The 20,404-nt window shown below is 40.6% G+C and overlaps 2 long non-coding RNA genes across 2 annotated transcripts; one reads left to right on the forward strand and one right to left on the reverse strand.

Moving 5' to 3' along the window:
- Positions 1–7,963: 7,963 nt before the first annotated feature.
- Positions 7,964–9,492, reverse strand: LOC147648458 (uncharacterized). The gene is made up of 2 exons (XR_015280022.1): positions 9,320–9,492; positions 7,964–8,087 (listed from the first exon to the last, which is right to left on the reverse strand). It is a non-coding gene; the product is annotated as an uncharacterized LOC147648458 (long non-coding RNA).
- Positions 9,493–11,962: 2,470 nt separating this feature from the next.
- On the forward strand, positions 11,963–19,755 carry LOC147648459 (uncharacterized). Its single transcript, XR_015280021.1, has 2 exons — positions 11,963–13,114; positions 14,625–19,755. It is a non-coding gene; the product is annotated as an uncharacterized LOC147648459 (long non-coding RNA).
- Positions 19,756–20,404: the final 649 nt, after the last annotated feature.

The raw sequence follows: 20,404 nt of genomic DNA on the forward strand, positions 1-20,404 counted from the left end.
ACGAGAGAACCTGCTGTATGTCTGTGTCTAGCAGGCTCCCCAGTGCTAGCAGGCATTCTTCCACCTAGGTCAGGAATGAGCTACTGGTGACAGAGGAAATTAAAATTTAGGACAGACCTGCATGCTTTGGGTAGGAAGTGCTGAGGTGCAGAGACTGTGTGCTTAGAAGTCACGCCTGGAACAATGATTAATCCATCCCAAACTAAAGGAATAGTCTCTGTTTGCCAGGTCACTTAGAAACTGCAGCATTGCCACACAGGATGCATGTAGGGTGGGGAAATCAGGGCTGCAACATCTTGAGAAGGTTCTGCCACCAAAATGTCATGTCATGAAGCAACAGATGCATGAATCAACCACCTTCTGAAAGGTGCATAAGAAAGAAAGGGGGGGGGTGATGTTTTAGCCATTTATTCTGAGGTCAGCTGCAGAGTTCTTAGATCAACATCTCCGCATCTGCAGCAAAGAGAGCTCCTGGGACAGCCACCTTCTCTTTCTTTTAGGCAAGGCTAGTCAAGTGGTCTTTAGTTCTCCCTTTCTTGAACTGTCTTGCTGATTTGCTGCTATGTGTTTTGGGATAGCCCATAGAAATAAACTTCCTACTTTTATATCCTTTTTTGCTACAGCAGAACAATAATATTTGGTCTTGATTTACCTGTGGGGTATTCCCCAAAGAATCAGTAGATTTTATTTATGTGTTTTGGATAAAACCCTAGTAGACTGCACTGTATAGACCTAGTTCTTACAGTATCAAAATTTTACTTTCAGTGTGCAAGTAATTCTCCCACTACAATTTACTGAGGGAAGGTTTTCTCAGCTTTACAGCAAAACACAGTACTGTAGTTCCTCAAACACAACCCAGTTCTTGCAAGGTGCTGAATTCACCAATCCTCATTAAAAAGAAGAAGTGAGGATGTTCAGCCCTGTGCTTTGTAGGGGCCTCTTCTATTCCCAACCAGGGAAACTGTGATTTGAAGAGTCAAATAGAAAAGATAGTATTCCAAAGGTGAGTCACTCTCTTCATTTTCGCCGCAAATGTCTGTGCTTCAGTGGTTTACATAATCTGTTCCCTAGCTAAATCTTCTCCCCAGCTTTTAAAAGGTGTCCAGCTTGTAATTTGAAATTCTGAGTTAATATTTAAGTGCACAGTGATTTCATTTCTGTGATTTCCAGTTGGAATTCAAAAACATATCAAGCAGAGGGGAGTCTAAGAGTCTAAGATAAGAATCCTGTGCTAATCCTTTCAGTCTCTGACCTGCCTTTGATGAGTTGCCCCATCTGCCTTACTTTAGTACATCAGGTGTTTATTTTGGCCCAAAGTGACACATTTGATAAAAATATTGCCTTATTGCTATTGGATGGAAACTCTGTAGTTTAATGTTTATCCTCCTCTTATAGTTTTTAATCTCATAATAGGAATGGATCATGTTAAAATAAACATAAATGCTCAATAAAATTATAATGTTCTATGTCGTTTAGGATGGAGATCCTACTGTTAAAAGTTTTGAGGTCGATATGTAGCAAAACAGAGCTTTCAACAGTCTGTAAAACTTCCCCTTTTTTAAGATGACATTTTCTAGAATTAATAGGACACTCCATGGGATTTGAAATGGGTCACAATGAGAGTCTGCAACAAATTGTTTAAAACCTAGCAGAATGAAAATACTACCAGTTAAGCTTTGTGAAAACTCAAAAGAGGACTCTTTCAGCTACCAGCCTCAGCCTTACATACTTACCTTGTCACATCACACCCAAGGAAAAAAATTGTGTCAATAAATAATTATGCTACTACTACACCTGGTTTGCACACAAAGTGTCTGTAGGCCTCAAAGGAAACAGATTTTAAAAAAAAATCCACTGCCTGATTGGCTTTAGTCCTGACAAGGCCCTTTCCAATTGGCAGAGCAGAGAGCAGGCTTTCCATGTGAAATGCACAGAAGTGCCCATCCCTAGTGGCCGTGATCCAGACATGTGCTCTCCTCATCCACTCTGAAATCAGGGTCAGCATCATGCTACTGACTATCCCCAGATAAAATCTGCCCTGTCAAGATGGATTGGGAGGGGGGTATGAGTCTTTGGCATGACTTAGGGTTGGAAACAAATCCACAAATCCAGCCATACATGATGTAGGAAAAAAAAATGTTTCAGCAATTAGCTGTGTGGAGCTTCTTTGTCCCAGGCAGCAAAAAAAGAATAAAAATAACATAATTTTTTGATATTCCAGTTAATAGACCTAAGACTCAATAGCTGGTGTTTGGTGTGCTTTTTAAAATCAAAAATTTTTTTAAGACTAAGTTCTCCCCAGAGATCTTAAAGAAAACAACTCTATTTAAAATGTTTGTTATTTCATTTGAGTCAGAGCATTTTTTAAAGATTCTTTTTACCTCTGTAGGATTTTGACTGCTGTTAGTTTACTCCTTTTGAGTCTCAGTTAATACTATTCTGGCTCTTCTGGCAATTGAATCTGAGATAAACACAATATATGGAATAACATGTGTTTCTGAAGAAAAAACTTTGTGAACACCTACATATTTTAACAAAAAGTGTCTATACTGCTGAATTTCTATATGAATAGAACCTTTTGATTTCCTGCAGGATATTTAGAGGTTGAAATGTCTCACCCATTATTCCACTCAGTGTTGAGGCTCAGTGTCTGTGATAGGTGTAACTAAACCAACCAGTGTGTACTAGAAAAGCACAGCAGTCATTTTTGAGAAGGGGTATTAAAAACCAGCCCTTTCAATTTGAAACTATAGGAAAATTAAAATTTAACACCAGGGAGGTAGATCTGAATTTAACTAGACAACATGGAATAATCTCTTACTGTGCAAAGTGCTGATTACTTTTAATCAAAGCTCTGAATCCAGAATTTTTTTACCCCCTTTCTTGAGTGCAAATCCTTGCTTCAATGAATAATCTGTTACTACTAGGTTAACATTAATAAGGCTTCGGAATAACTTGTTAAAAAGAAACTTGTACTAGTCAGGGATTTTCACAAGAAGCTCCACAAAGCAGTGGGGATATTTAAGTGTGACAACACATTTTCAAAGACAGATTGAAAGACATGTTTATGACACAATATATTTTGTAGGAAAGAGCAGTAAAGGCTTTTAAAAAACCATAGACCTTCTATTCGTCTTGAACTGCTCATTTATTTTCAGTTCTGTTTCTCATTTTCTACAGCATCTGAGTTCAAACTAACTGCACATATTAACACACTCTTCAGACTTGAAAGAATATATTTCAGAGACTTTCTTGGTGCTAGCTTTGCATTTATCTTACAGGTAAGGGGAAATTCAGGTTCTCTGTTTCTTCTTCAGCTTGCATGCAAATGAAAGATCAGCCATAGTCTGGCTCTAGTTGTGGAAGGAATTTTTTTACATGGGTGTTTCATTAAGAATAGTGAGATGAAATTAAGAGAATGAAATTCTTATCATTATGGTCTGATATCATTATCATATATACTAAATCATTAGGATGGATGTCAGGAATACCTCTGTGACAGCAAGACATTTCAAATTGTGAAATAGTCTTCAAAAGGAAAAGCTGGAAACTCCAGTACTTAGGACTTTTAGGGTGACTGGACAACTATGTAGCGGAAATTTTAATACACGGGAAACAAGCAAGCCATGAGGCCAGAAAGGTGTTATGGCTGAGATGACACTTGTATTCTACATCTGCATTTCAGTGAATGGAACTGCAGCAGCACAATGCTGCAAGCTGAGGTCTACCCAGCATTATCACAACCCTTAACAGCATGAGCACACATGCATTCTGCTGCCTTTGGGGAACCATGGCACAGCTGGGGACAGTTGGAATGCAAAGACACACACCAGCCCACTTCTTGCCTTTCTTGCCTGATGTACAGAAACACAGCTCTGTCTCAACACTGGTAGAGCTTCACTTCCATAAATGCATGTATCTCCTTGCCGTCTCTTCCCACTACTGTAAGAATGGTGGAAAATTAATATCAAGATACTGTGCTTGGAGACAGTTCTCTGGTAGTGAAAGTTAACTACAGGAAATGTGTAAGTATACAAAAGCTTAGTAAACCTGATGAAAACACTGGTGCTGCTGCCTCTGATTCTAACTCCTAAATTAATTTTGCAGCTTTCCCCAGGGTACTTTATCTCAACAACCAAAATTTTGTGCCCCTCTCTTCCTGAGCTAGAGCTACTGTGGTTCTGAAAATACAAAAGGACAAAACCAAAATCCCTGCATAGGGCAGTCTCTATTAAGGAGAAAGATAGAGCTTTCTATCTGTGAGCATGTTGTAAACCTTCCTCCTGTCAAAAACACAGAAATTCAGGAGTCAACCTAGCACTTCACAGCAAACCAGCTGCTGCACTATATACTACGAAAATCACTGCTCTTCCTCTGGGCATTGTTTAAAATTCATGGGTCATTGATGAGTGAGTGGTTGTTTTTCTCCTGGATGTGCTCTGCAGTATGTCAGTGGTTATCTAAATATGACCCCTAGTGTTCAACTTGCATGACAATAATTTAATCCTTACAGAATTCCATTAAGAAGAGGGTCATCTTTTCTGGTTATCCCAGTATCTTACCTGGAAAAAAAAAATTACTAAGTTATTCCTGATCATAAAGTAAAATTTGTTGAAGATATTTATTTCAAAGCACAAAATACTGGAAAATCACTTAAGGATTTTAGAAACAGTTGTTACAGGCTGGGAATAATCTACATTGAAAAATCATATTCCCATCTGCAAGGAAAAATATTGTTAATGGTAGAGCATCAGGGGAAGCAGTGTTACACTTCTATGCATTGCATTTAAGGACAGTGATGAAGACTCTATAGTACAATGGCTGGTTCAAGATGGCTGCTGAGAAAAGACTTCTTTATTTTTTGTTTCATTCTTGGTGCTGCCACTGATTTTCCTGTATGTTTTTCATTTGGTCATTTAACCTCTGTGTCCTTGGGTTTTCATCTTGGCAAAATGCACAGACACATTTTCTTGTATGAGGTTTGTGAGGTTTAATAATTGTCTGTAAAGTTGCATGAAATTTAGATATAAAGCAAAATAAAATTGACTTGTGACCTGGTGTTTTTTTAATTATAGGAGAAGGCTGAGAGAAACTCTATATATATTCTATTTACTTTAAACAATCCAAGACACAGCATGGGACTATAGGCTGCAGAAGAGTGCAAGGCCATCGATAAAACTGTGAGTTGCATGATGTTAAGGGAGAAAGGAGAAAGGTGCAGTGCTTCAATGTCCAGGCTGCAGATGTCTAACACCTGCTCTGCTATGAACAAGGATTAATGCAGTTAAACTTCTGCTTTAGCAATGTTTCTTTCTTCCTGCTCTGGTACTTGTGATATTGCCGCATGCCTTTAGAAGGACAAACAGCAAAAATATGCTCAAGACAGAGGTCACTGAAAGCTTTGAGAATCAGCAATGACAACCTGCTTTGCAATGCAGTCAGTCCTTTGCTCATTGTTTTACAGTATGAGAGTCTGTGGATGCAAACAAACAGTTTCTCAGATCATGATAGAGAGGAATATGTATGACATGTATTGTGAAAACATGTAATAGAGCCTCCTGCTTCCTGACTGTGTTTGTTAGCTCTGTGCACACAACCGTCTTGCAAACTCTACTACTTTGCATCTTGTTCAAATATGGAGTAGCTCCAGCAGGCTCATTTCCCATCTCATCCAAGTGCCTTAAGCAGTAATGCATGTCTTGGATGTGCTTTCAAAGCCCTCTGCTTTATTTACTTGAGTGCTGTCATCACCAGAAAAATCCATGTCACTTCAGTTCAGGCCTACAGATCCTTTTACAGTATTGCTGATCCTTACAGTCTTGTAAGAAGCAGCACACTTTGTTGTTATGTAAATGTTTTTTTGTGCCTGATTAAATTTGATCTCCCTCACAGAAAAACATGCATCTCCTGGGGACAGAAATCATATATTATTTTTAATTTCAGTGCCATACTCCTCTTAAGGCTTTTGAGCTTAAAAATGGAGTGCTACCATTTCCCAGTGCTCTCATCTTATTTTCCTATGTCAGTGAGACAGGAAACGTGTCCAAAGTGTTGCTTTGAAAAGTTAGTGGTGGATGTTGTAAAGACTTTCTTCTTTACAGCTTTTTCCTTGATCCCTTTTGCAGCAAATGGGGAGGAACCACAGGGGCACACACATATCTTGCACATAGATGTGAAGCAGTTTGTGCTTGCAGCCAGGGTGAGCATTGTGTTCAAGGCTGGAGTTTATTTTTCCACTTAATGTAAACAGTGTCCTTTCTGTCTGAGGATAAAACTCAGTCTGGGTGCATAGTGTGAGAATCTTTTGCTTCCTTACAGCATTCAGCTCAAGTGTCACATCCCTCAGATAGCCTGTGGCTTCAGTCAGAACAGGGAATTTTCACCAAGGACATAATTTATGACTTCCCTGCAAGGAAACGTTTTGCTGCAGGACCAGAACCAAAGGGTCAGCATGGAAGATAACCAGCCCACCCTGATGATCTCTCCTGCCCTGACCCGACACGGTTCTGGTACAGATAGTCCTTGTACCCCAGTGTGAATGCAAGTGTGAAAGTGAAAATCAAGAAGAGCCAAGATACGACATTAGGACAAGGCGCAGAGCTACTAACAATGGTGGGGCATTGCCATCAATAGGACACCCAGGGTTCACTGTGATAGGTGACATTAAGTGAAGGAACATCATCTGCACAAGGTGCCAGCTCCAAGGCCAACTCTTATGGAGGCATGGGATTATGCTCCCATAGGCTGGGACCTATGGTTCAGATAAGAACTTTTAGGGAAATGCAGTCTACTGCAGAAACACAAAATTGTTTGGTCAAGCACAGGTTCTGACATTTTGCCATTGAAGGAAAACTGTTGGCTTCAAAGGGAGCAGTAAAAGGTCTCTCTCCTGTCTTTCTCTTGCTTTCACCATGGATGATGAAAAACACTCAAAGCAGCAGCAAAATTAATACATTAGGATGCTATCAGCAGAATCTGCAGTTCTGTGCTCTGTCTCCCAGGCAGAGCAGCCGGAAGCCAGCAAGGGTTTTCTGCATGCCAAGCATTCCCAAACATTCTGGAAAAATTTTCCCATCCTTTTTTTCCCAAAGCTGCCTGTTTTCCAAACAGTGATTGAGTGCTGGCAGCATGTTTCTGAGTGTTTGGAAGTGAACAGACCTATTTATGCTGATGAACTGCAAGGTGAAACCTATTTTTTGTTTTCAAAGGATAAAAAAGGCAGAGTTTCAGTTCTCACCTTCTCCAGAACTTCTATTGCTGACAAGTGTTAAACAGACTGTGAATGTACCTATAACTCTGGCAATTATTGCTGGGTCTTTCCAGAAGTTCCTAGACTAGCTTCCCCCACACACACCCACAGAATTACTGAGTTTTTAAAATCTTTTTCAGTTTGCTATAAAGTGTAGCATTTAGGAAAGTTTTGAACACGTTTGTGCTACTCCCTTATTTGCCTGTGCCCTTACCCACGTGCTGAGTTGCTGTGAAGTTCTTGCCTCACCTAGTCACGGGCAGTTCAGCCAGAGCATTCACATTATGCTTACCCTTGTCAGTGCCTGATGATGACTGATTGTGACTCCACATGATTTCAAGGCAGAGTGGAAAACTTTATAGCAGAGTCAGGTAATATAACATCCCTTGCTAGCACTGCAAAGCCATGTTCTCTCATGTCCAGTCATGTGACTGGAAGCGCCTCTAACATTTACCAAAATTTTGTTTCTCTCGTCAGATGTCTGACGAAAAACTGGCCACATTATATCTCCATGGTAGGAGGGGTTGCGAGGTCTGTGCTGCTGTCCACCGCAATCTCCCTGCCTGTCCCTGGGAATCCTTAGCACACTGAAAAATGAAAAGACTCAGTTCATGCATTAAATTTTCAGGGCTGAAGATAAAATTTCTGCTATAGACCGAATGGTTTAATGTTTAGAGGCAGACAAAACACAAAAAATACAGCAGAGAAAAAATATTTAAGGTACATGTGATCTTTAAAAAAAAGCTTAGTTGGATTTGTTTGTTTGCTTGTTTTCCTGCTGTAGTGCTTTCACACTCCCAGTAATTTTAATGCAACTTCTGAAATCTGCATTTTGGCCCTGCAATTAGAAGCAGAAAAGGATAATTTGAGTGGATGCAATATTTATTTTAAGTTTGACTGAAAGTCTCTGCTCATATAATCTAAGCTGTGCTGATTTACACCAGAATATTTGGCCAAACAACTCAGTATAGCATCACAGATGGCATATTATCTGTGATCTGACAGTCATTTGCTATTCCATTATAGAGCAAACCACAGTTTGTTAAAAAAGACATAATAACTACATTTCTCTAAAACTCTAGAAAAATGAACAGATGAATTCTGAAAATAATGAACTACAAAGATGAAGTGGTTATGTTCAGAATTACTAATAATTAAAAAAGAATTTGCATCCTAAGCAGAGTTCCTGTATGTCTTTTTGCTAGAGATTGATGGCACAGATAAAACCTAATGTCACAGAGAACAGGATTTCCTTGAGCAATACAAATGAGAAAGGCATGTTACTAGAGCAGCATAGCATTCAGTCAGCAGGTCAAGTTCAGTGTAATGTTTTCCATTAAACAAGATCAGAAGTTATATAATCCTGAGCCAGTACATTTCACATACAATGCAGGACTTCATTGGCATGCATTACCTATGCCTGTATATAGTGTATGTAGCTTGGAAACAGGGCAAATGCAGATCTTAGGAATCTGAGTGCTCTATGGTAAAACTTCTGATATAGTATCAAACCTGGCTCTGAGCTCAGCAGGTACCAGGGTATAAAAGTGATGGAGATGTAACTACATGGAGAGACTCTGGAAAAAGAGGGAAATGAGCTCAGGCACTCCAAGGCAGGCACCAGATTGGATTGGTTTCCAACCAGGTGACAACAGCAGTGGTAGAAGTAAAAACCTCTGAGGAATCAGAGGCTCCTGCTGTCCCTGTCCCAGGTCCCAGCAGTGGTCCTGCTAAACATAATTGTTTTCAGGCAGGCCACCATATAGTTCCTCTTTCTCACCTGGATGTTACAGAACACTTTGGTCAAAGAATCTCTGCACAAAATTACAAAAACAAATTAAGCTGTGTGTAGAGGAGAATGAATGCTTTCCCTCTCAGATGAAAATATCAGTGATCAAAAGGACAAAAAAAAAAAGTTATTTTGGTGAGAGCATCTCAGATCACACATCCTTCTCTTTACTGAAGCATGTTTAGCCTAAGTCCATGTAAGTCAGCACTTCTCCTGGATTTACTGGTTTGTAACCAAAAGTGGGGAAATTTTCCATGTTTCTTTTGCTTCTGTGTTTTTACCTTCTTTTCTTTATGACTCTGCTCTTTTCTTCAGTTTTTTTCTTGACCTTACTTGAATCCTTTGAGCCTCTTCAGGCCCATACTAAGACACCGTTAAAAGCCCAGGCACAAAACCTGAGATCTCACTCCCAGTGTGACAGAATGAAGCACCTTCATCTTTCAGATCAGGTCTCCTATAATCATAAAATATGACAGGGCTGAAAACATCCATCAAAAAACCTAAGTGTGAATGTTACAAAATTAGCCACATGAGGAAATATGTACCCATACCTGGGTGTGCACATGTACATTTTAGACAAACAGAGAATTGCCAGATTTGAAGTTGATCATTTTATTGTTGATTATTGAACCTGTTTCATTACTTCTTATTGCTCTGAGAAAAGCACTCTAGCTCAAGCTCAGGTCATACAGGTAAATAATTGAATGTCAATGGAATCTTTCAAAACTAAAAATACATTGTCATTTTGTTATTTCATTATCACTTTTTCTTCTTTTCATTTTTTTTTTTTTTATAAGAATGTTAGGAAATATCTAAAGGAAACATTTTTTTTTTTTAACTTGATTAACAAAATTACCATGATCTTAGCTTTGAAGCTAAGAGGAAGGACTGTATTGATTGCAATATGTGCTGCACCGGGTTAAGTCTGAAAGTCAATCCTTTAGCAGTCAATGTTTAAAATTCAATTCTTTTGCTTTAGGTAAACCTGAGGGGTTTTTTAAAAATTATTTTTCATTAATCTTGAAGGAAGTGTAGAGCTGGGGGCACCTCCAAGGAGCATGGGGGATGGGTGAATATGTAGCTTCCCATCCAACCCTTCCCTTACAGACACCAACCTCTTACTATTACTTGAAATTTGCTTTAGATATATCTTTAGAACAGCAGGGAACAAAACCACAGGGGAAATCTTGCAACATTCTCTGACAATAGGTGCATCTGGTTTTCTCTGATTGCCTGGGAAAGGTATCTAGAAAGACTTTCAGAAGGCAGTCTCTTCAAACTCTCACACTCTTAAAAGTTCTCTGATTCATGATTCATTATTTTCTTTCTGTAGCTTTCAGTTGTGGTTGGTTGGTTGGTCGGTTGGTTGGTGATTTTTGGTTTGATTTTACTCATGCAAAGCACTCCAAGTGACCAAGTGCTTAGTGCTTAGAAGAAAAGCAAAAGCCCAAGTGTCTGGGTTGTGTGTCCCAGTCAGGCACTGATTCAACTTGGGTGATTCCTGTCATTCCTCATGCTTCATTTTCTTCCTTTTACCACAAAATTACTTACTTCCAGACTGTTGTCTTAATGCTCAATTTATTCATGACCATGAAGACCTTAAAATCATCAAATTAAGGGGATTTAGTAAATGCAACAGGTTGCTGATATTCTCCTTACTTATTATTCATCATAACTGAGAATGGAATAAAAGCCAAATGTTAGGAGTAAATTGTGTTGCTAAAAATAACCCAGAAATGGATTTCTAAACCTATAATTTCAAAATTACCTGTTTTCCTTTAATACAAAGAAAAGATTTGACCTGCAAAAATTAGGGCCTGACTCAGTCAACCCTCCTGCATGTAAGCAAATGCACTGTGACAGAGTAGCTAATTAGATGAGAAAGTTGCCAAGTAAGATCCTTAATATTTTCACCTGCCAGCACTGAGATTTGTATTTCATTACATTAATTTAAACATTCTGTTGTATATTATCTCTTTGAACCAATTGATGTTAATGAGATTTGAGATGTCACACTACAAAGCTACTACAGGAAATTAGCTTTGAGTCTAACAGAATGATTTGCACCTGAAAAGCAGTACACTATATCTTTAGTCAAAGTAGGTTCTTTGTATACAGTTATCTTAACTGATTTTCATGTATTTCACTGATTGCCAGCCTTTCTTGTTTTGCATGTTTGGTGAGGAGGTGCTGCTAAACTCCTGCATACTTGACATTAAATTATATCATGGAAATATTGAGAAAGGAAATGGTCCCATTTAGATTAAATAACATCACCACATTGAAAGTTATCTAAATTTGACAGAATTAGAACAATTTGACTAAAGCTATTATACTTTAGAAGATGAGTTGCAAGTAATTCTGAAGCTTAATGTATGTGTACTCAGGCTGACCTGATGCCTTTTAATCTATCAGTTTTGTTGTATCAGTTATGGAAAAAAGTAACAAGATTGATTGATTGATATGATGGGGACATGACCTTGAGTTCAGTGGAATAGATGAATAGACTTTGACTGTGTTTTTAGCAGGGACTTTGCACTGAGATGGCATTTGGAATCTGACACCTTAGACTCTGCCCCTGATAACACTGTAAAAGAGCTTGCCATGTTTTTTGAAAAAGTCTTGGAGAAAAGTGGCCCAGAAACAGTCATCTTGTGAGGGCCTTTTCTAGAGTTGCCCAAAAGTATTTTCCATCTGTATTGTCTGTATTGTTAGCTTATGATGAATGTGGGGACTTTGAGTGTCTTCTTTGTTCTCCTTGTACCTAGGGAAAATTTGTATCCAACTGCAAGTCTACACTGCAACTTCTACAATTACATCTCCATTTTCATGCAGTGGTGGCTGAAGGAATGACCAGATAGTGAGATTGAGCTGTAGAGAGGGGTTCCCAAGTTCAGAAATCCATCCAGTGGCCCCTGGGCCTCATCACAACTCCAAAGCCCTTGGGCAACGAACAGGGACATGGCAGGGCAGTGAGGGCATGGCAGGACACTGAGGGCATGGGCAGGGCAGTGAAGGCATGGCAGGACACTGGAGGTATGGCAGGATACTGAGGGCATGGGCAGGGCAGTGAGGGCGTGGCAGGACACTGAGGGCATGGCAGGACACTGAGGGCATGGCAGGACACTGAGGGCATGGCAGGGCAGTGAGGGAATGGCAGCGCTGTGAGGGCATGGGCAGGGCCGTGAGGCCTCCCCTCTGACCATTTGAGAGTAGCCAGTCGAGACAGAAAACATTCCTGGTGAAGAAGAACAAAGAGATCCTTTCAACTCCAGCCTTTTTAGCATAAGCTATAAAGCTTCCTCAGATATGGTATTGATATGCCCCTTAGCTCAGTCCCATGTAGCTGTGAGGGTCACTGAACCTGCCATGTCAGAGGCCTCCAGACCCTGATGGCAGATGCAGCTCTCCAGCTCACTGGCTGCCAGGAGGGCCTGATGCCTCCCTGTGAAGCTGGGGCAGAAAGTCTGCTGTGGTTGAGGAATCGTGTCACCAGGTTAAGGAGCTACAGGAAGAAGTGAACAGGCTACACAGTATTCAAGTGAACCAGTTATTTTCAGAGACACTATATCCTTAAGACTCTCAGGAGTCTTGAACCTCCATTTTAGTGGAGAAGCAGGTAGACTCAGAACCCTGCAGGGGAATTAGTCAAAGGACTCTTAGCGAAGGGTCTGTTAAAGATGAAGCTGGAACCATGTCATGGCACATACCAGGAGGGAGGTTCCTCCTCCTTCCCAGGATTTGACAAAGAGGACTTGTACATTCCACAATAGGTATGAGGCTCTGGAACTAGAAGACAACTGATGGGGTGGGTGAAGGTCCATCTGGAATTGTGGAGCCTCCTAAAATAACACCAACTGTACCCCACATCATGATTTCATCTGTTAAGAGGAGAATAAAGGTAGTTTTAATAAGAGGCTCCCTTCTAAGGGGAACAGACCCTCACATGGAAGGAAGTCTGCCGTTTCCCAGGGGCTCAGATGAAGGACATCACTGGAGAACTCTCCAGTCTGGCAAGGCCCTCTGATTACTATCTGCTATTGACTGTTCAAACTGGAAGTGACAAAATTGCAAAGGTAAGTCTGAGGGGGAAAAAAGAGACTTCAGGGCTCTGGGATGATTGGTAGAGGGATCAGGAGCACAAGTAGTGATTTCCTCAATTTTTCCTGTAACAATAAATAGTATTGCTAGGACTAGGCAGATATGTGAAGTCAACACATTGCTCCAAGGTCAGGGGAAAAAGTTTGTGTTTGTAGATCATGGGATGATCTATTCAACACCTGGTCCCAGACAGCACACACCTATCTCAGATGGGAAAAATAGTTGTACCACAGGAGCTAGTGGGGCTTGTCGACAAAGCTTTAAATTCGGTTATAAAAGGGGAAGTGTCAAAACCAGTGATGAGCAATGGGATGGTGTGCCAAAACTTGAGAAAATGAGCACTAATGAAATGTCTTGGTATGCTTCACCAGGTATTGGCTACAGTGTACCACATTTGAAATGTTTCTACAGTAATGCACAGAGAATCAGGAACAAACAAGAGCTCAAAGCTCAAAGCTTTGACCCAGTCCCAGAGATTTGACATCACTGGCTTATGCCAGTATGAAATCTGGTGGAATGAGTCCTGTGACTGGAGTGCTCTGACGGATGGTCACAGTCTTTTCAGGAGGGGTAGGCAGGCAGGAGAGTAGAGTTCTCCTGCAAAGGGGTGAACTCCATACATTCTAACCCTTCTAAAATATACAGAAGGTGCTGATGATTTATTCTTTGAGGAACTAAGGGTTACTTCCAAGTCAACTGCCCTTGCCCTTAAGGGCAACTTCAACTCATCAAAAATTACTTGGCAGCATCACACATCTGGTATAGCCTGGGCCAGAAGGTTCCTAAAAATCCTGGATGACAGATCTATGGAACAGATCCTTAGAGAGCAGGCTTAGAAAGATGTCCTACTTGATCTACTGCTTGCCAAGAGAAAGAGTCTTCTTAGTGACGTAGAGATTGGTGGCTGTCTTTGCCACAGTGACCATAAAGGGATCAAGTTTAAAATCTCTGTTGGCAGAAGGAAAAGCACCAGCAAAACCTCAGCTCTGAGGTGAGGAGAGCAGACTTCAGACTGCTCAGGGAACAAGTGAGTAACATACCCTGGGGAAATGCTTCCACAGGTGCTGAGTCCTATCAGTGCTGGTCACTTTTTACACATTACCTCCTAAGGGCAAAGGAGCAGGCAGTTCCCAAATGTTAGAAGTTAAGCAGGCAAGGCAAGCTACCTTGGCTGAACAGGGATCTTTTCTTAGAAATACAGCAAAAATGGAAGACGTATGCCCAGTGGAAACAAGGTCGGGTGATGTGGGAGGAATACAAAAATGCTGCTCATCGCTGTGGGGAGAAAATTTTTGCAGACAAAGCTCAAGTGGAGTTGAAGCTGGCCACAATTTAGGGGGACAGTAAAAAGATTTTTTTAAAGTGTATTAATGACAATAGGCAGTGTAGAAATAAAAGCTTATTATGGGATGAGGGTAGTCACATCACGAACAGAGACAGGGACATAGCAGAGGTATTTATTCATTTTTTGCCTCTTCAACACAGAGGATGAATCAATGGTCTAAGTGCCATGAGCTGAAGGACCATGACTGCAAGAATGATCAATTCCTGTGCAGGATCTGCTGCTCCCCCTGGATCCCTATAAATCTATGAGGCATACTGGGATTCATCCAAGAACCCTCAAATAGCTGCTGATGTCATCATAAAACCTCTCTTAATGATTTTTAAGCAGTCTTCAGAATTCAGAGAAGTCCCAGCTGACTGGAAGCTGGCAAGCATTGTCCTAGTCTTCAAGAAGGGAAAAATGGAGGACCCTGGAAACTACAGTCCTGTTACAGTCTCACTTCAGTTCCTGGTCAAGTTATGGACAAGATTATTCTGGGATGTATTGAAAAATACCTGAAGGATAATAACTGTAAGAACAGAAAGTACTTTGGACCTGATTAGCACAAGAGATTTGATAATCAGGATGCCTTGGCAAGAACAAACTGAACTTTGAAAACTGCAAGAAGATTGAATCAAGCCTGGAGACAGGGAGAAAATTGAATCAAGTAGAAGAGATGTTGCAAAAATGTATAAAGTTTGTATGATGTTTAACCTAATCATTGTAATAAAAAATTCCTAGAATGGTATATAAGCTTATGTAGACCACAGTAAATTCGGATTCTGATCACCACTCAGTTGTCCCCATCTCTCTCCATTACCAATAGATAATGCACTCACTGACAGAACCAGCTCACGAGACAAAAGTCCTGCTTAGCAAACCTGATTTCCTTTCACAACAAGGTAACACACTTAATTGATTAAGGGAATCCAGGTGATTTCAGATACTGTCTGCCACATAATCCTTCTGGACAAAATGTCTGGCACACAGCTGGGTAAGCACATAGAGCAATGGGTGAGCAACTGGCTCATGGGTCAGCACAAGGGATTACAGTGAATGGGGTGAAACCAGACTGGGGACCAGTCACTAGTGGGGTTCCACAGGTCTCCATCTTAAGCTCTGTGTTCTTCAATGTCTTCATTAATGATTTAGATGCAGTACTGGAAGGAATACTAGGCAAGGTTGAAGACGATGCAAAAATAGGAGGAACTGTTGATGATGTCAAAAGCAGAAAGGTCCTACAGGAAAATTAAACAAATTGAAGGGCTGGACAATCATCAGCTGTATGAAGGTGAACAACATTCTGCACTGGGGGTGGGGCGACCCTGGAAGTGCAGACAGGCTGGGGAATGAGATGCTGGAAAGCAGTGCCACAGAGAGGGACCTGGGGGTCCTGGTTTGAGGCAAGCTGAACACAAGTCAGCAGTGCCCTGGCAGCCAGGAGGGCCACCCGTGTCCTGGGGACATCAGGCACAGCATCAGCCAGGCAAGGGAGGGGATTGTCCTGCTCTGCTTTGCTCTGCTCTACTCTGCTCTGGGGCAGCCTCACCTTGAGTGCTGGGGACAGCTCTGGGTGCCACAGTAAAAAAGAGGTACAAAGATATTGCAGTGTCCAAAGGAGGGCCACAAGGGGAACCCTTACAAGGAGAAGCTGGAGTCACTTGTTCTGCTTAGCCTGGAGGAGACTGAGGGGACACCTCATAGCAATCTACATCTTCATGAGGGGAAGAGGAGGAGCAGGCACTGATCTCTTCTCTGTAACAGGACCCAAGGGAATGGCCTGAAGCTGTCAGGGAAGGTTTAGGTTGGATATTAGAAAAGGTTCTTCACCCAGAAGTTGTTTGGTCACTGGAACAGATGCCCTATGGAAGTGGTCACAGAATCAGTGTGACAGAGTTCAAGAAGCATCTGGACAGCATTCTCAGGCATGTTAGGTGACTACTGAAGATGTTGCTATGCAGGGCCAGGAGTTGGACTTGATGGTCCCTCTTGGTCCCTTCCAACTCAAGGATACTCTGTGATTTTTGTGATTCTGTGATTCTGAGTTGCACAAGACTCAGTGTTAACTTTAGCCACTGCTTTTGAAATAATGTTGTGACGTGAATATGAGTGGGTTTTTTGGGGGGTTTGTTTGTTTCTTTTTGTTTTTTAAGTTGCTTAAACTAGAAGAAGAAAAAAGCTTGAAATGGGTTACCCATCTAGCTGAATCTTTTCAGCCATGCCACTCTGCTGGCCCCTCTCTCTCCAACACTTAGGAGAGAAGTTAACTATCTTCCTCTTCACAGGCCTTCTGTAGGCCTCTCTATTTCCCATTCAGTATGACAAGATCAACTCCCACATCTGATCACTCACAATGATCCTACAGAGTTTCATGATGGATCTTCAACATAAGCCCTTTTCTGTTTGTTCAGGTTATCATTTAAGCCCAGCTGGCAACTGAGACCAACTCATCTGCCCACTCATTCCCTCACTAACAGAACTAGGGAGAGAATCAGAAGAATAAAACTGAGAAAACTCCTGGGTAGAAGCAAAGACACTATAATGGGTAACCGAAAGCCAAACACACAAGCAAAGCAAAACAAGGAATTCAGTCACCGCTTTCAATAGGCAACCAGTTGTTCACCCATTCCCAGGAAAGCAGGGCTCAAGCATACACAGTGGTGATTTGGGAAATGGCATCACTCCAAATGTGCCATCCTTCCTACCTCTTCCCCCAAGCTATATTAGCTGAATTTGATGTCATATAATAAAGGAAATCCCTGTGGTGGGTTGGGCTCAGCTGTCCTGGCTGTGTTCCCTCCCAATTCTTTGTGCACCCCCAGCCATCTTGCTACCAGGGTAGTGTGAGGAGCAGAAAAAGCCTTGATGATGTGCAGTAGCTAGCTGCTCAGCAATAACCGAAATATCCCTGTATTACCAACACAGGTGTTTCAGCACAAGTCCAAAACATTATCCCATACTAGCCACCATGATGAAAATTATGTCCAGGACTTGGACACTGCTTTATGTTTTGTTACTCTTTACATCTCCTAGGGGTTGTGCTCTGCCTCAGATCAGACTCATCCCCTGTCCTCTTGATACGAAAGACTGTACTTTTCGTAGAACTAAGTTACTAAGTCTTTGGCTCATCAGGTGGGATCTTCAACCTTGTAATTCACTATTTGTTTATTTTGTCAATGAATTGCCAATTTTTTATCAATGAAGTCTCTGTATGTAGCCACAAATTTTGGGACTGCAGTTTGGTTTTGGTTCTCTAAACAGGAACATAACCTCCAGGCAAGAGGAAAAGACCACTGCAGCTGAACAGCTATCACTGCTATTATTTACTGAAGAAACAATACACAGCAAGGCTCTGGGAAAATCAGTGCATAGTTACATTCTGGAATGCAAAGAAGAAATAAACAAGCTAATGGAGAAAAGAGAAAAATAGGAATAGGACAGAAGACTAAGACAGTACAGGAAAAATTAAGAAATATGAGACAAAAAGGAAAGAGTGAAGCTGAAACTGAAGTAAGAACAAGTGGGAGCTTGGGGAAAAGACAATATGAAAAAATCAAGTCTCTACAATCTCTGGAAGCTCATTTCACTGATATACTACTATATTATCAAGTTGAGCTGATGGATGGTAGACATTTTGCCATGTTTTTTCACTTCCCTGTAGAGTCTCAAAAAACTATTTCCATCTGCCCATGAACACAGCAGCCCAGCCTGGATTCTCTCTTACAGTAGCCCTGTCCTAGGAGACTGGTGGAGCTCAGTGCCAGATCCTCCCATGTACCCCTGTGCTTCCATCCACACACTTCATCTACTTCTTGGCACAGTACAGCTAATTTTTATGACACTCTTTAGTTTGGATGTTCCCAGTCTCTTCCCCCAATTTTTCCTGTACAAACAACAGATTGCATTGCATCTGACATGTCGGTTTGATCTACAAAGAGAAAAACAAACCAGTAATCCTGCTTTTCTGTCCCTTCTGTCATGCCTCCCATGCCTCCTTTGCCAGATGTTTTTTTCTTGGACTTCTTCCCAAAAATTTCTATTTAATTTTCGGTACAGCTATTTAACTTGGCTTTCTATTGCCTGTCTGTATTTCTTCTGCATTGCTTTACAATTTATTTTTACAATGTATTTCTTCTACACTGTTTACACCCTGCTAGCTCTTCCATTCTGCTTAAAGCAGTGAGACATTGCTACCATTTCAAACACAGGGAAGATGAAGGAGACATGTTGTGAATTTCATAGAAAACACTCTGCCTGCACTAGACCACAAAACCACAGTATGATCTCTTATTATTAATGAACAATGAATTAATTATTATTAATGAACAGATGTTCTGTGTCAGCTTCTTATTCCCAAATTTCTCCCTCTGAGTATCATGCACACAAAGACTTCAGTGCCTATATATTTTGGTCATAAACAGCTTCCTTTGAGCCTGGAGTGACTCTCATAAGTTAGGAGACACTCAGGGAACTCCGTATTTCCTGGCAATAGGAGCATAAAATCAACTACAAGTGCTGGACCCTAGGAAATTTAATAAACTGTGTTGTTTCTTTCTGCCTTTTTGCAGGAACAATGCAGTCTTGAAGACATGAAAGGCTAAGGTTGACATCTTGGGCTTTGGGTTTTTTTTATTTTTGAATTCTTTGACCAAATTGTGTGAATTGAAGTGGAAACAATTTTCAACAAATAGCATGGAAGAGTAAAAGCTAATAAATCAGCTTAAAATACTTAAATGTAGAACTAATTTCTGTAGATGATTATTTGAAAGATTAATACCTGCAGAAGTACGTATTTCTCAATCAAATAACGTAAGTTCTTTTTGTGACCAAGTTATATTCCAAAATGTTTTTGTGACTACTAAAGAATTAATTTGCCTCCACCCCTCTAAACAACACACCAAACAATTCACACACGTGCTCCCTTTTATCTGAAATAAAAAGTTCTGTTATATGTTGATTTCAACTCAAAACTAAAGCCTACCAGGTTTTACTCAGAATTCTCTTTATATGAGCTATTCCCATTACAGTTCATAAGTGAGATTGCCTTTGCATGCTTAACCAAAAACTGAATTCTGTAATTGCTATCAGAAGTGCTGTCACATCTGGGAACAGAAATAATGTAACTGCTATAATTTCACTGTTTCATAACAACTGAGTAAAATGGATAAGATTTAACTTAATTATGTGTAATCCTTAAAGTAAACAGCATAAACTGAAATTGGATAAATAAGTCTGAAAAAAAAAATTTGTTCTTGGACATTTTAGAAAAAGGAATTAAATTCTCTGATTAAATTGCTTGGCCTTGTTGATCTTTTACTAATAATGTATTCTGGGTGGCCCTTAATTTTTTGGGAAGCACACAATTATTCCACTTGCAGTAATTGTCTTGGTTTGAATGACAGGTATCTGCTAAGGAAGGCAGAAACCTTCCTTGAAATGGAAAAATGTAACTCCTCCTAACTAATTATTATAATCTTGAAATCAAGAGGCTCTCAGGCAAAGATATAGGAATAGGAATAGCAGTTCTTTACTAAGGAAATTGAAAAAAAAATGCAGTAGTACAAAAACAACCCACTGACAGAGTCAGAATATAACCTGACACCCTGTTGGTCAGGGTGTTGGTAGCAGTCTGATTAAATGGTGGCTGCAGTCCTCCTGGAGTGACAGATGTGGTTCTGTTGAAACAATGATCCTGAAGATGTGCATAGGTTTCCTCTGAAGGTCCAGTGGTGGTGTAGATGGATTTGGTCTTCCTCTGGGAATTCAATGGAGAAAGGCTGCTGTGATGTTTTGAGTATCCAAAGAGATCCAGATTTAGATGCTTGGCTCCTCCCCCTGGGTGGAACATCTCACAACGGGATGATGTAATTTATCAGTCATGCAGTGAGACTCAATGGCCCATTAACAGAAGATATCTCCTTGGAGGGAGGATGGGTTGTGG

Source organism: Cyanistes caeruleus, chromosome Z (genome assembly GCF_971803275.1).
Source record: "Cyanistes caeruleus chromosome Z, bCyaCae1.hap1.1, whole genome shotgun sequence".
NCBI classification, from domain to species: Eukaryota; Metazoa; Chordata; class Aves; order Passeriformes; family Paridae; genus Cyanistes; species Cyanistes caeruleus.